The sequence below is a fragment of the Nicotiana attenuata genome, chromosome 7 (assembly GCF_001879085.1).
Source record: "Nicotiana attenuata strain UT chromosome 7, NIATTr2, whole genome shotgun sequence".
Classification (NCBI taxonomy): domain Eukaryota; kingdom Viridiplantae; phylum Streptophyta; class Magnoliopsida; order Solanales; family Solanaceae; genus Nicotiana; species Nicotiana attenuata.
The window spans coordinates 7,449,468-7,462,764 of NC_031995.1; positions in this window are offsets into that span (position 1 = coordinate 7,449,468).

Genomic DNA, 13,297 nt, shown 5'->3' on the forward strand with positions numbered 1-13,297 from the left:
TGAAATGCTAACTAATCTAATATTCTATCAATAAAATATATAGTTTTTAAAAATATGATAGTTGTTGGTGGTGATGGCTAACGGGTGAATGCCGACTAGAGGCGGTGGTAGTTTTGGTTGATGATGATGGTTCATGCTAGTAGCTATAGTGATTGGTAGTGGTGGCGATTATGATTGAGGATGGTGGTGGTGGGTGGTGATAGTTAATAATATCGGGTGGTGGTAGTAGTTGTGATTGAGGTAGGTGGTGGGTAGGTGGTGGTAGGTTATATTGATAGGCGGTGCCGGCTGTGGTTGTTGATGGTGATGGGGTGGTCAGTTGTGGTAGTTGAGGCGTATGAGTGTTGATTGTGGGTGAGAATGATGGTGGTTGGAGTGGTGGGGATAGTAGGTGGTGATGGTCGATAATGGAGGCTATGATTAAGGATGATGGTGATGTGGTGGTGGCGGAGGTGGTGGTGGTGGTGGTGGTGGGGGTGCTGGTGATGGTTGAGTATGGTGGTGGTGGTAGCATGGCGTGGTAGTTGATAATGGTAGGCGGTGGCGACAGTTAATTATGAATATATGATAGCATCTTAATGAAATTAAGTCTCTGTTATAGATCTTAATCATACAGACCTATTCAGACCCATTAAGTGGTTGTGAAGTAAAAAAAACAAACACACTTAATGATCAAGATCTGAATAATTAAGATTCAGACTTTAAAAACAAACGCACTTAATGTCTGATATCTGAATGATTAAGACTTAGACATCCATTAAGTGCAAACAAATGAGGCCTTACTACTAGTAAAAGATGGACCGTGCTGCGCCCGGGCCCAAGTATTGGGTTACATAATGTGGACTTTTAACATGAGCTCCGATAATGGTTTTTTTTTAAACAACCCGATGATATGTTAACATTGTGAAATTTTTTGCTTGTGTTTGTTTTTATCTGTCTTTATTTTAAATTGTCAATCTAGTTTAAACATTATAAATAACTTTTGTAGTTTCAATTTGTTATTTGTTTGATATTAAAATTTGTAAGACTTAAAAATTATAAAAGGTATATTCTTATACATTAATTCTCAATAGTACGGTATTTTGGCAACTTTGTTTTTCCCCATATGGCTTTATCGCTCTAATTTGTTACAAGCTAAGAAGTTTGTATTAGTTTTGATAATAGGAATATCTTCTTTTAGAGTGTCTTTTTCCACAAGTTTGTCCAATTGTGATACAACTATAGTGTACCCAATGTATCGTAATGTTCAATGTTGCTTATGCCAAATCTCTTTTCTTCTCGATTGGCTTTGAATTAGACAATTTTTATGGTAGCAGTGCAAATCATCTTTCAGATGTACTTTATTCTAATATCACGCTCTTCTTTCCCCTCTCTATATTTTTTTTAAGAAAATTAAGGGCTCCTCTTTCTTCATGCTAGGAGGCCTCACTGTGGAAAATAAATTTGAAAAGGACTTACCAATCATTTCATCTTAATTAGGATTCTATCAGTGCCACTTATGATTTAAGGATCTATAATTTTTGCACCACTAACAAAATTAAGATGCATCATCAGGATCTTCAGTAAACCCAATAATTTACCTAGGTCAGAAGCCAGAAACTGAAAATTCAAATAATTTTCAAATTGATTTTTTTTTTTAATATTCACATCTAATTCAGTTTAAGCCAATTGTAGGTCATACCACAAGTTTAGAACTCAAGCCACATTCATAAGTGGTAGAAGGCTAGACGCGCTTATAAGAGCATGTGCTCTCACACAAGGAAATATTTTAATGGTAAATTGACGCAGAATGTTTAGTTAAGACCTTTAATTAGACATGCAAAGAATACATAGTTTATTAATGCAGTTGTCAATTATTGGAAACTCGTTTTTATTTGTAATAAATTATTATATGTAAAGCTGGTTAGTTTTAATATATCTTTTTTTTTTTACATTTTTGGTTTATTATACTCTCTTCAATGTATGTGTTAGCTATAGTATAGTACTTACTTTATTGAAATTTTTGTGTTTTATAGACTTTTTACAATTAAACTTACATGTATTGTGTGTCAAACCCATGGAAAAATTAAGGAAGACTACATAAACAAAATTATAATTCATGTAATAGGTTACAAATGCAATTGAAGAGATATGTGTGAAAAGTTTTAGGCGGGTCCCCATATTCTAGGATAACNGCTTCTCCTATGTCGTGTCAGAATCGAAAAAAAAGAGATTTGTCCTCTTCTATAAAGAAAATCAAAAAAATAATTGTTTCGTAAAATCTCGTCTAATACTAATATCTAATCACTAACAATCTAAAAATCTAATTAAAAAAATAAGTAATAAATTAAGGTTCTATTTCAACACGGAACAAAGGGGACAATATACAGGATGGGTAGAAAGAGGTGTGATACTTGGCTTGATTCAGGGAAACTACAAACTACAGGATAGAAAAGAATATACCAATCCTAAGGATCCGTGGGATTAAATGTGGATCCAAGACAAAAATAGAAAGATTTGAGTCTTAGATTTTGATTTAGTTTTCTAGATTTTGTATTTCAAATCTTGTATATCTAGGTAAGTATATACTTAGTCAGAATATATGAAATAGAATCTTTGTTGTATTCGGCTCAATCCTTTTAGTAAAAGATTGGGCCGAGTTTAATTGCAATTCAATTAAGAGAACGAAGGATAATTACTTGAGTTCTTTCTCCTTATCCTTCTTTATTTCCTGCTAATTTATCTGCTAATGTCTACTGTTTTTACTTATCCAAAACGTCCACTGCTGCAAAATTAAATACAATCTCTTTCCATACTTCACAAGCAGCAGCTAGTTCCGAGCTCCATTTGCAAGGCTCGCGAATAATTTCATTACCTTCCTGAGCAAGATCACGTCCTTCATTACGAGCTTGTACACATGCTTCTAGAGCTACTCGATTAGCTACGGCACCTGGCGCATTACCCCAAGGATGTCCTAAAGTTCCTCCACCGAACTGTAGTACGGAATCATCCCCAAAGATCTCGGTCAGAGCAGGCATATGCCAAACGTGAATACCTCCTGAAGCCACGGGTAGAACACCTGGTAAAGAGACCCAATCTTGAGTGAAATAAATACCGCGACTTCGATCTTGTTCAACAAAATCATCACGCAGTAAATCAACAAAGCCCAAAGTTATGTCTCTTTCACCTTCAAGTTTACCTACTACGGTACCAGAGTGAATATGATCTCCACCAGACATACGTAACGCTTTTGCTAATACCCGGAAGTGGATACCATGATTCTTCTGTCTATCAATAACCGCATGCATTGCACGGTGGATGTGAAGAAGTAGACCATTATCTCGGCAATAATGAGCCAAGCTAGTATTTGCGGTGAATCCCCCGTTAAGTAGTCATGCATTACGATGGGAACGCCCAATTCTCTAGTCGATACAACTCTTTTGATCATTTCTTCGCATGTACCTGCAATAGCATTCAAGTAATGCCCTTTTATTTCACCTATTTCAGCCTGTGCTTTATAAATTGCTTCGGCACAAAATAAGAAACGATCTCTCCAACGCATAAATGGTTGTGAGTTCACGTTCTCATCATCTTTGGTAAAATCAAGTCCACCGCGAAGACATTCATAAACAGCTCTACCGTAGTTTTTAGCAGATAACCCCAATTTAAGTTTAATAGTACATCCCAACAGGGGACGACCATACTTGTTCAATTTATCTCTTTCAACTTGGATCCCATGAGGCGTACCTTGGAAAGTTTTAACATAAGCAGGAGGGATTCACAGATCTTCCAGACGTAGAGCGCGCAGGGCTTTGAACCCAAATACGTTACCTACAATGGAAGTAAACATGTTGGTAACAGAACCTTCTTCAAAAAGGTCTAAAGGGTAAGCTACAAAAGCAATATATTGATCTTTTTCTCCAACAACACGCTCGATGCGGTAGCATCGCCCTTTGTAACGATCAAGGCTGGTAAGTCCATCGGTCCATACAATTGTCCATGTACCAGTAGAAGATACGGCAGCTACCGCGGCCCATGCTTCTTCAGGTGGAACTCCAGGTTGAGGAGTTACTCGGAATGCTGCCAATATATCAGTATCCTTGGTTTGGTACTCAGGAGTATAATAAGTCAATTTGTACTCTTTAACACCAGCTTTGAATCCAACACTTGCTTTAGTCTCTGTTTGTGGTGACATAAATCCCTCCCTACAACTCATGAATTAAGAATTCTCACAACAACAAGGCCTACTCAGCACGAATTCCGCGTTAATGAAACTTTTCCCATGAATCTTTAACAAAATTTCCAACTAATACTAATATTATCAACTAATCAGAATGTTTGATTATTAGACCATGGTATTTGATTTACCAAATACATCATTATTGTATACTCTTTCATATATATAGCGCAACCCAATTTTTATTTTTTACTTTTTTTTTTGAAATGGAAATACCTAACTAACCTAAATAATAAGAACTTCCCCCTTGACAATGGTATATGTTGTATATGTAAATCCTAGATGTGAAAATATACAGAATTCCTCTATGAATCTATGGAAGGTATAAAAAAGAAAGAAAAACACAAAGAAATGAATAGGCTAGGCATAAATTGATATGCTGAAATTGAAATAAAAAATAAATAAGAAGAGGAGTCAATTAGATACAAATAATGAATCGTAATAGAAATAGAAAATAAAGTTCAGGTTCAAATTCCATAGAATAGATAATGTGGATGGGATTGTCTATAATGATAGACAAATGAAAGACTTTCTCAAGATTCTGATTCATCCACTTGAGATTTTAAAATAAAAATAGGTTGGGTGGGCTTGCAAATTCACTCAGTCTCAGTGAATAAGTAAACAATTGAATTGGTTCAATTGCATGGTGCCAACGAAATCGAGTGCTAATTCCCATTTTATTGAATTAACCGATCGACGTGCTAGCGGACATTTATTTTGAATTCGATAATTTTTGCAAAAACATTTCGACATATTTATTTATTTTATTATTATGAGAATCAATCCTACTACTTCTGGTTCTGGGGTTTCCACGCTTGAAAAAAAAAACCCGGGGCGTGTCGTCCAAATCATCGGTCCGGTACTAGATGTAGCCTTTCCCCCGGGCAAGATGCCGAATATTTATAACGCTCTGGTAGTTCAAGGTCGAGATAGTGTTGGTCAACCAATTAATGTGGCTTGTGAGGTACAGCAATTATTAGGAAATAATCGAGTTAGGGCTGTAGCTATGAGTGCTACAGACGGTCTAACGAGAGGAATGGAAGTGGTTGACACAGGAGCTCCTATAAGTGTTCCGGTCGGGGGAGCGACTCTGGGACGAATTTTTAACGTGCTCGGAGAGCCTGTTGATAATTTAGGGCCTGTAGATACTAGTACAACGTCTCCTATTCATAGATCTGCGCCCGCCTTTATACAGTTGGATACAAAATTATCTATTTTTGAAACAGGAATTAAAGTAGTAGATCTTTTAGCCCCTTATCGCCGTGGAGGAAAAATCGGACTATTCGGGGGAGCTGGAGTGGGTAAAACAGTACTTATTATGGAATTGATTAACAATATTGCTAAAGCTCACGGGGGCGTATCCGTATTTGGCGGAGTGGGTGAACGTACTCGGGAAGGAAATGATCTTTACATGGAAATGAAAGAATCTTGAGTGATTAATGAAGAAAATATTGCAGAATCAAAAGTGGCCCTAGTTTACGGTCAGATGAATGAACCGCCGGGAGCTCGTATGAGAGTTGGTTTGACTGCCCTAACTATGGCGGAATATTTCCGAGATGTTAATGAACAAGACATACTTCTATTTATTGACAATATCTTCCGTTTCGTCCAAGCAGGATCCGAAGTATCGGCCTTATTGGGTAGAATGCCTTCCGCTGTGGGTTATCAACCCACCCTGAGTACCGAAATGGGTTCTTTACAAGAAAGAATTACTTCTACCAAAGAAGGGTCCATAACCTCTATTCAAGCAGTTTATGTACCTGCAGACGATTTGACCGACCCTGCTCTTGCTACGATATTTGCACATTTAGATGCTACTACTGTACTATCAAGAGGATTGGCTGCCAAAGGTATTTATCCAGCAGTAGATCCTTTAGATTCAACGTCAACCATGCTTCAACCTCGGATCGTTGGTGAGGAACATTACGAAACTGCCCAAAGAGTTAAGCAAACTTTACAACGTTACAAAGAACTTCAGGACATTATAGCTATCCTTGGATTGGACGAATTATCCGAAGAGGATCGTTTACTCGTAGCAAGAGCGCAAAAAAATTGAGCGTTTCTTATCACAACCCCTTTTCGTAGCAGAAGTATTTACCGGTTCTCCAGGGAAATATGTTGGTCTAGCAGAAACAATTCGAGGATTTCAATTGATCCTTTCCGGAGAATTAGATGGTCTTCCTGAACAGGCCTTTTATTTGGTGGGTAATATCGATGAAGCTACCGCGAAGGCTATGAACTTAGAAATGGAGAGCAATTTGAAGTAGTATCAAAAGTAAGTACTAAATAATTTTTTTTCCTTTACTTGTTGATGTAAAATCATCTTCCATTCAATAGAAAATTCTTTCAATTCAACGAAAGAGATTCTCATATTCACACAATTTAAGTAGATGCGAGATATAGAAATTTGCTTTTCGTAGTTGTGGAAGCAGTTTTGTTGTTGGAATCCTTTTTTTAAAGAAGAAGTTAATGGTCGAGTAAGAAATAAGAGTAGTAGATCATATTCGATGAAAGAAAAAATCGAATAATTGGAATCCATCAAAAGCGGTAAATGCGCAATATGTGACTCACCTGAAGATTTTATTCTACATAGTATCTCGTTAGACAACCACTATGTTTATATCCTTTCTTTCTCATACAAAGTGCGTATACACTTAATAAAACCACCTCTTCTTTGAACAGTAAAGAGAGAAACAAATAAAAAAAAGGGTCCGGCCCTCCTCAGTATCACCTGGTAAGAGGCCGTTGATTGGAATAGAAAATAGAACTCTCCATGAGATTCATAGTTGCATTACTTATAGCTTCCTTGTTTGTAGACAAAGCGGATTCGGAATTGTCTTTCATTCCAAGGCATAACTTGTATCCATGCGCTTCATATTCTCCCGGAGTTCGCTCCCAAAAATATAGCCATCCCTGCCCCCTCACGTCAATCCCACGAGCCTCTTATCCATTCTCATTGAACGACGTCGGGGGAGCAATACCAATGGGATCAGGGGTACTTCCAGCAAGAAATATATCGAAGAGTTAGTGCTGGGCTAGCAGAAAATCAAAGTTTATCAGAAGCCTGGTCTAAAATTCCTGAAAAATTAGCTTTTTATGATTACATCGGCAATAATCCGGCAAAAGGGGGATTATTCAGAGCGGGCTCAATGGATAACGGGGATGGAATAGCGGTTGGATGGTTAGGGCACCCTATCTTTAGAGATAAAGAAGGGCGTGAACTTTTTGTACGTCGTATGCCTACTTTTTTTGAAACATTTCCGGTCGTTTTGGTAGATGGCGATGGAATTGTTAGAGCCGATGTTCCTTTTAGAAGGGCAGAACCGAAGTATAGTGTTGAACAAGTAGGTGTAACTGTTAAGTTCTACGGCGGTGAACTCAACGGCGTCAGTTATGGTGATCCTGTAGGTGCATACTCAATGATTCTACCAATAGACTCAAACCTCTGCTCATGATACCAGAGAATATATTCTTAGGATAAGGAATAAATTATTTAATTTGAAATCAAAATTTCCCTAGAGAGTTAGACATTTGCTTTATTATTTGAAACGAAAAAGAAGAAGAAGTAAACACATTATTCTAGATGTAGTGTGAACATAATGTAACTCAAATTGGACTTTCCTACACCATAGAGAGTCCGACTATTGGATTATGAGGTAATCAGCACGACACTCACAATTTGGGAAGAAATACAATATCCACCCCAAATATTCTTCCGAAATGTAAGAACATGACATAATTTGTGTAGAATGAGATAGAAGAATTAATTTTATAATTCAAAATTCCTCAAATGTGGTTCTAAAAGCTCGTTCAAATTGAACAAACAGTTTTAGAAAATTTACTCAGTTTTAATTTTACATCTTTTCTCTAAAGCAAATTAGTATAAGCGAATATTCACTATTTTAAAAATGTTCTTTAATTTAGTACACTAAGTAATCACTATTTTAGCCTTCTTTACACTAAAAAACGAAAAAGGGCTTAAAGTGCCCCTATTGTATGCTAAATGGTTTATAAAAAAAACCGTCCACCTATCCGTCTGAAAATATATAGAACGTTAATTCTATTGTTAAAATTGCCCCCGCGACTAACGACGCTTCATGTGGGCCTCTCATTAAATGATGTGGCATTCTTTCATTTGGCCACGTGGCTCAGTGGGCTAAAATTATATTTGGGTAAATTTTGACCCATTTAACCGATCCAACCAACTCTTTTTCCGTATAGCCACTCTTTTAACCCTATACCCACATATTTTACTCGTCTTCTTCCCCAATTTAGAACCCAGAGCATCAAGTTGCTCATATAATCTTCTTCCCCAAATTTCGCTTTTTCAACTAATTAATTCTTGTCTTTTTTCTTCGAATCCTGTGGTTGGCTGTAAAAGTTGCGCCTTCATTGAAATACAAAAAATTCGAATGTTTGAAAATTGTGTCTCTTCTGGTTCGTTGCGTCGTTGTGGTTTAATTGCAAATCATTTTATGGCTAAGACTCATTTGAACGGTGGTCGTCGATTCTATAAATGCCCTCGTTTTGACGAGGAAGCTTCACGTGGTTTGTGGGAATGGCGGGATGTAGAGATGCCACTACATGTGACGATGTCAATCAATAACTTGTATACTTCACTGAAGTCAGTGGAAGTTGAAAGAAATTATTTGAAGAAGATGGTGGCTAACTTAGAAGATGTTGTTTTTGCTGAAAGACTGAAAATGGAGAAAATAATGAAAGAGATGAAGGGAATTAATTCAGCAAACTTAGATGATGTCGCTAGGATGGAGGATAAACTACAAACGATAAAATGGTTTATTGTGTTTTCTTGGGTTGTCTTTGTGTTGGTGCTAGTTTTCAAGAAGATGTAGTGTAGTTAGGTTATTTTGTAATTCTGTCGATGTTTTAATTTGCATATGTTTATCAATTTGGTTCAGATGTTGTAACTCTGCAGATGTTGTAATGCTGCAAATGTAATGGTTCTTTGTTGGTATGAAATGAAGCTTTTTACCATTCTTTTTACTCTCATGCAACATTCGGAAAATTACTAAGTCAAAGAGAATCATCTCTTATAGATAGACAACAAGAACATTTCCAATAATCGAGTAGCAAACATACATTGTTTTAAGATTTAAGCCCAACAAAATATTGCTATTAGACAAGTAAATGTGTGATCCAAAAACCTGTACCACTGTCACAATATTTACTTGTCTAAAAACCTAGTACATGAACAAGCATCATGTAGCCAATTGTAAGTATAAACAGTAGATTGTAAGTATAAGTTATTGGCTAATGGACAACTTCTTTTATTATTGTTTGGCTTGCCACAAAAACCACAAGTATAGCTTCAATTATTTCAAAACCCTATCTCCATTGAAATTTTCCTTGCACTTTGAAACCATCTCTCTATAATCATTGTATAGCTCCATTACATATGGGTTGTATTCACCTCTCCAACTACTAACTCCATCTGCTCTATCCTTTAGTTGATTCATCACCTTCAATTATCAACCAGTAAACAAGCAGTTAGTCAATAATAGACTATTTAACAAGCAGTTGTTAATTCTTCACTCTTACATCAGTTAGATAAACTAGCAAGCAGATAGCCAATTAGTCAACAATAGACAAACGAACAAATTAACAGTACACTTCACCTTCATTCTTATATCCTCAAGCATCTTCACAATTGGCTAGCTTCAAGAATCCAAGAGTTGAAAGACTCAGTAAAGTTGTTGTCCACCATTGGTTTCTTACATTGGGCATCAAAGTAAGCTTTACACCAGCTTACTGGAGGATATTTCAGCAAGTCCCTGACAACATCCTCAAACACTTAACCTAATTATTTCAATATATCCTTAAATTCTTCCTCATATGTGCTCCAAGAACACCACCACATTAATTTTTTCATCTCATAAGTCTTCTAATCTTTTCTCCAGTTTGCTTAATATATGCCTTGCACAATATCTGTGATATGATTGTGGACATACATTCCTTACGGCATCTACGTAATGACCCGACCGGTCATTTTGAATATTTGCATTTCGTTCAGTTATTTGAAGCCTTGAACAGCATCGTATGATGTATTATGACTTGTGTGAATCGTCGATTTTGGTTTCCAGGTATATTCGAAATCGATTTGGAAGAATGAATTTCATGATTGAAGCTTTAAGTTGGAAGAGGTGATTAAATTTTACTTTTGTGAATTCGAACCCGGAACAAAGTTTTGATGGTTCCGTTAGGTCCAGATGGTGATTTTAGACTCGGGCGTATGCTCGAATTTATATTTGGATATTTCTAGAAGGCTTCGGCACAAATTGGTGAAAATTGGAAATTTGAAGGATTTGAAAGTTTATAGTTTAATAGAGAGTAGACTTTGTGGATATTCAGATTGTGGTTCCGAAAATTGGAATTACTTCGTTATGTCATTTGGGACTTGTGTGCAAAATTTGAGTTCATTCCAAGTTGATTAGATATGTTTCTGCACGAGTTTTAGAAGTTGAAAGTTCTAAGTTTATTACTATTGATTTGAGGTGGGATTCGTCGTCTTGATGTTGTTATGCATGATTTGAGGCCTCGAGTAGGTTCGTGTTATGTCATGGAACTTATTGGTATATTCGGACAGGGTCCCGAGGGGCTTGGGTGAGTTTCGGATGAGGTTCAAACCTTTTCGTCGCATGTTGCATTTGGCTAAGGCTACTGGTTCTGGTGTTTCCGCATTTGCGGAAGAATGGAAGCATATGCGTACACTTGGTCGCAGAAGCAGAGGAAGGCTTGGCTGGGGATCATCGCAGAAGTGGAGGAAGAGGCGCACCTACGTGTGCGCAGAAGCGGAAGCTGTGATGGCAGAAGCGGGTATGTTCGTAGAAACGTGTTTTGTCTCGCACCTGCGCTTGTGTAGAAGCGGTGCCTGTTGTGCAGGTGCAGAAGAGCAGACCTCCAGTGTTTTCCACAGAAGCAGGAATTTTGTTGCAAAAGCAACCCTTTGTTCGCAAAAGCGAAAATCACTGGGCAGAAGCTATATTTTCGAGAGTTGGTCGTTTTATTCTCATTTTTGAGACAGAGAGCTAGATTTTGGGCGACTTTGGAGAGTAATTTCATCACAAGGATGGGGCAATTGTTTTATACTTAGTTCGATTATATTTCGTGATTCTATATTCGTTTTTGGTAATTGGATTATGAATTTTAAAGAGAAATTTGGGGTTTTAGCTTAAAGTTTCATATAGTGAGTTTTTGAGTTTTGAACATCGATTCGGAGTCGGATTTGAGTGAAACTAGTATGGCCGGACTCGTATTGAATGTGTTATCGGATTTGTGAGTTTGTCGGGTTCCGAGGTACGGGCCTGGGTTTGAGTTTTGGGATGATTTTGGGCTTTTGATTAAGGGTTCGACCTTTATCATTTGGAATTGTTTCCTTGGGCTTTATTTGATGTATTTGAGTTACTTTTGGCTAGTTTCTAGAAGTTCGAAGGTTGGTACGCGCAAGATGGCATTTTTAGAGTATCACTTAGCTTGCTCGGCATTGGATTGGCTTGTTCAAGGTAAGTAACACTTCTAAACTTGGTGTTGAGGGTATGGAACCCCGAATTACGTGGTATGTGATTGATGTTGAGCTTACGCGTATGCTAGGTGACGGGTGTGTGGGTGTGCACCGTAGAAATGGTGATTTGGTCAATTCCATGGAACTGTGTAGCTATCTTATCTCAACATTTCTACTGTACTCTATGTGAGCACCTGTTGTAATTGATGTTAGAAATTATGTTTATGTTATTTGTTGGTATTATTGGGACCCGTAGTGGTCGTTCTTTATGTCACGCCCCCAAACCTGCATAGGCGTGGCTGGTACCCGGTGACGTACTACCCGAGCGAACCACTCTTTAACTCGTTTTTTTCCTTCTAACTATCATGGGCCAACATGGCCACAACTTGTAATGTATAACTATAAGTGGGCAAGCGTTATATCAATGAACCATCGTTCTTAAAACATGAATACATATGGGCCGTCAAGGCCTCTGACATACTGTAAAAAATAAACCTCTATCTACAAAGCCTCTAAGATTATTTGACATCAAATGGGATAGGGTACCAGCCTACCCATAAGTCTGTAGCAAAACTCTGATACGATGACTCATAGACTCGACTGCACTCCAAATGAGGTGGAGTCTTACCGATCCTTTGCTTAATTCTACCCTCGTCTACTATGAGGGCTCGTCAAACGGATTATCTATACCTGCAGGCATGAATACAGTGTCCCCAACAAACGGACGTCAGTACGAATAACGTATCGAGTATGTAAGGCGGAACTGAAACATAACAATAAGTCAACATTAACTAAAGACATATAAGAATCAACCTGAATCTCTGAAGTGCCACCGTATATGTATACTTATGTATATATAATACCTCTCATTGAGACTTTTACAAATATATTTTATGATGCATGACTGCCCAACATATCAATGGTAACTGCCCGATCGGCCGTAGTACGGTGATAAATGCATGACTGCCCGACCGCCCGTAGCTCGATGGTAAATGTGTAACTTTCCAACCAGCCGTAGCACGGTGGTAAATGCATGACTGCCCGACCGGCCATAGTTCGGTGGTGAATGTGTAACTGCCCAACCGGCCATACCGCGGTGGTAATTGCTGACGCATATAATACCATTATGAACATTAACATCTTTATCAAATACCTCAATAGAGACTTGGGAATATACTTAGGCATGCTTGAATATCACTTTACAAGAATGAATAACATAGACATCCTTAACTGCTAAGAGTAGAACTACTTATGGAATAGCATTACGTTTACGTATCGTTACTTGAATCATGCCAAAAGGAAGAAGAGATAGCCTTAACATACCTGAGCCAATTCTCTAAACAGTCACTCTAACACACGTCTTTGCGAAAAACACGTAGCGTCTGGTCGAAGTAGGGAAAAATCCCTACTTGATATTCTTGATATCATAGCACGTTATTTCTTATTCGACTAATATTCAATCCATACTCTACATCATCAAACAATTCTTTCGGCCTTCTTCTTGTCATGTCTTCCAAAATTGTCCAACTTATATCACTAATAAAGAAACCAAAACAAAGGAA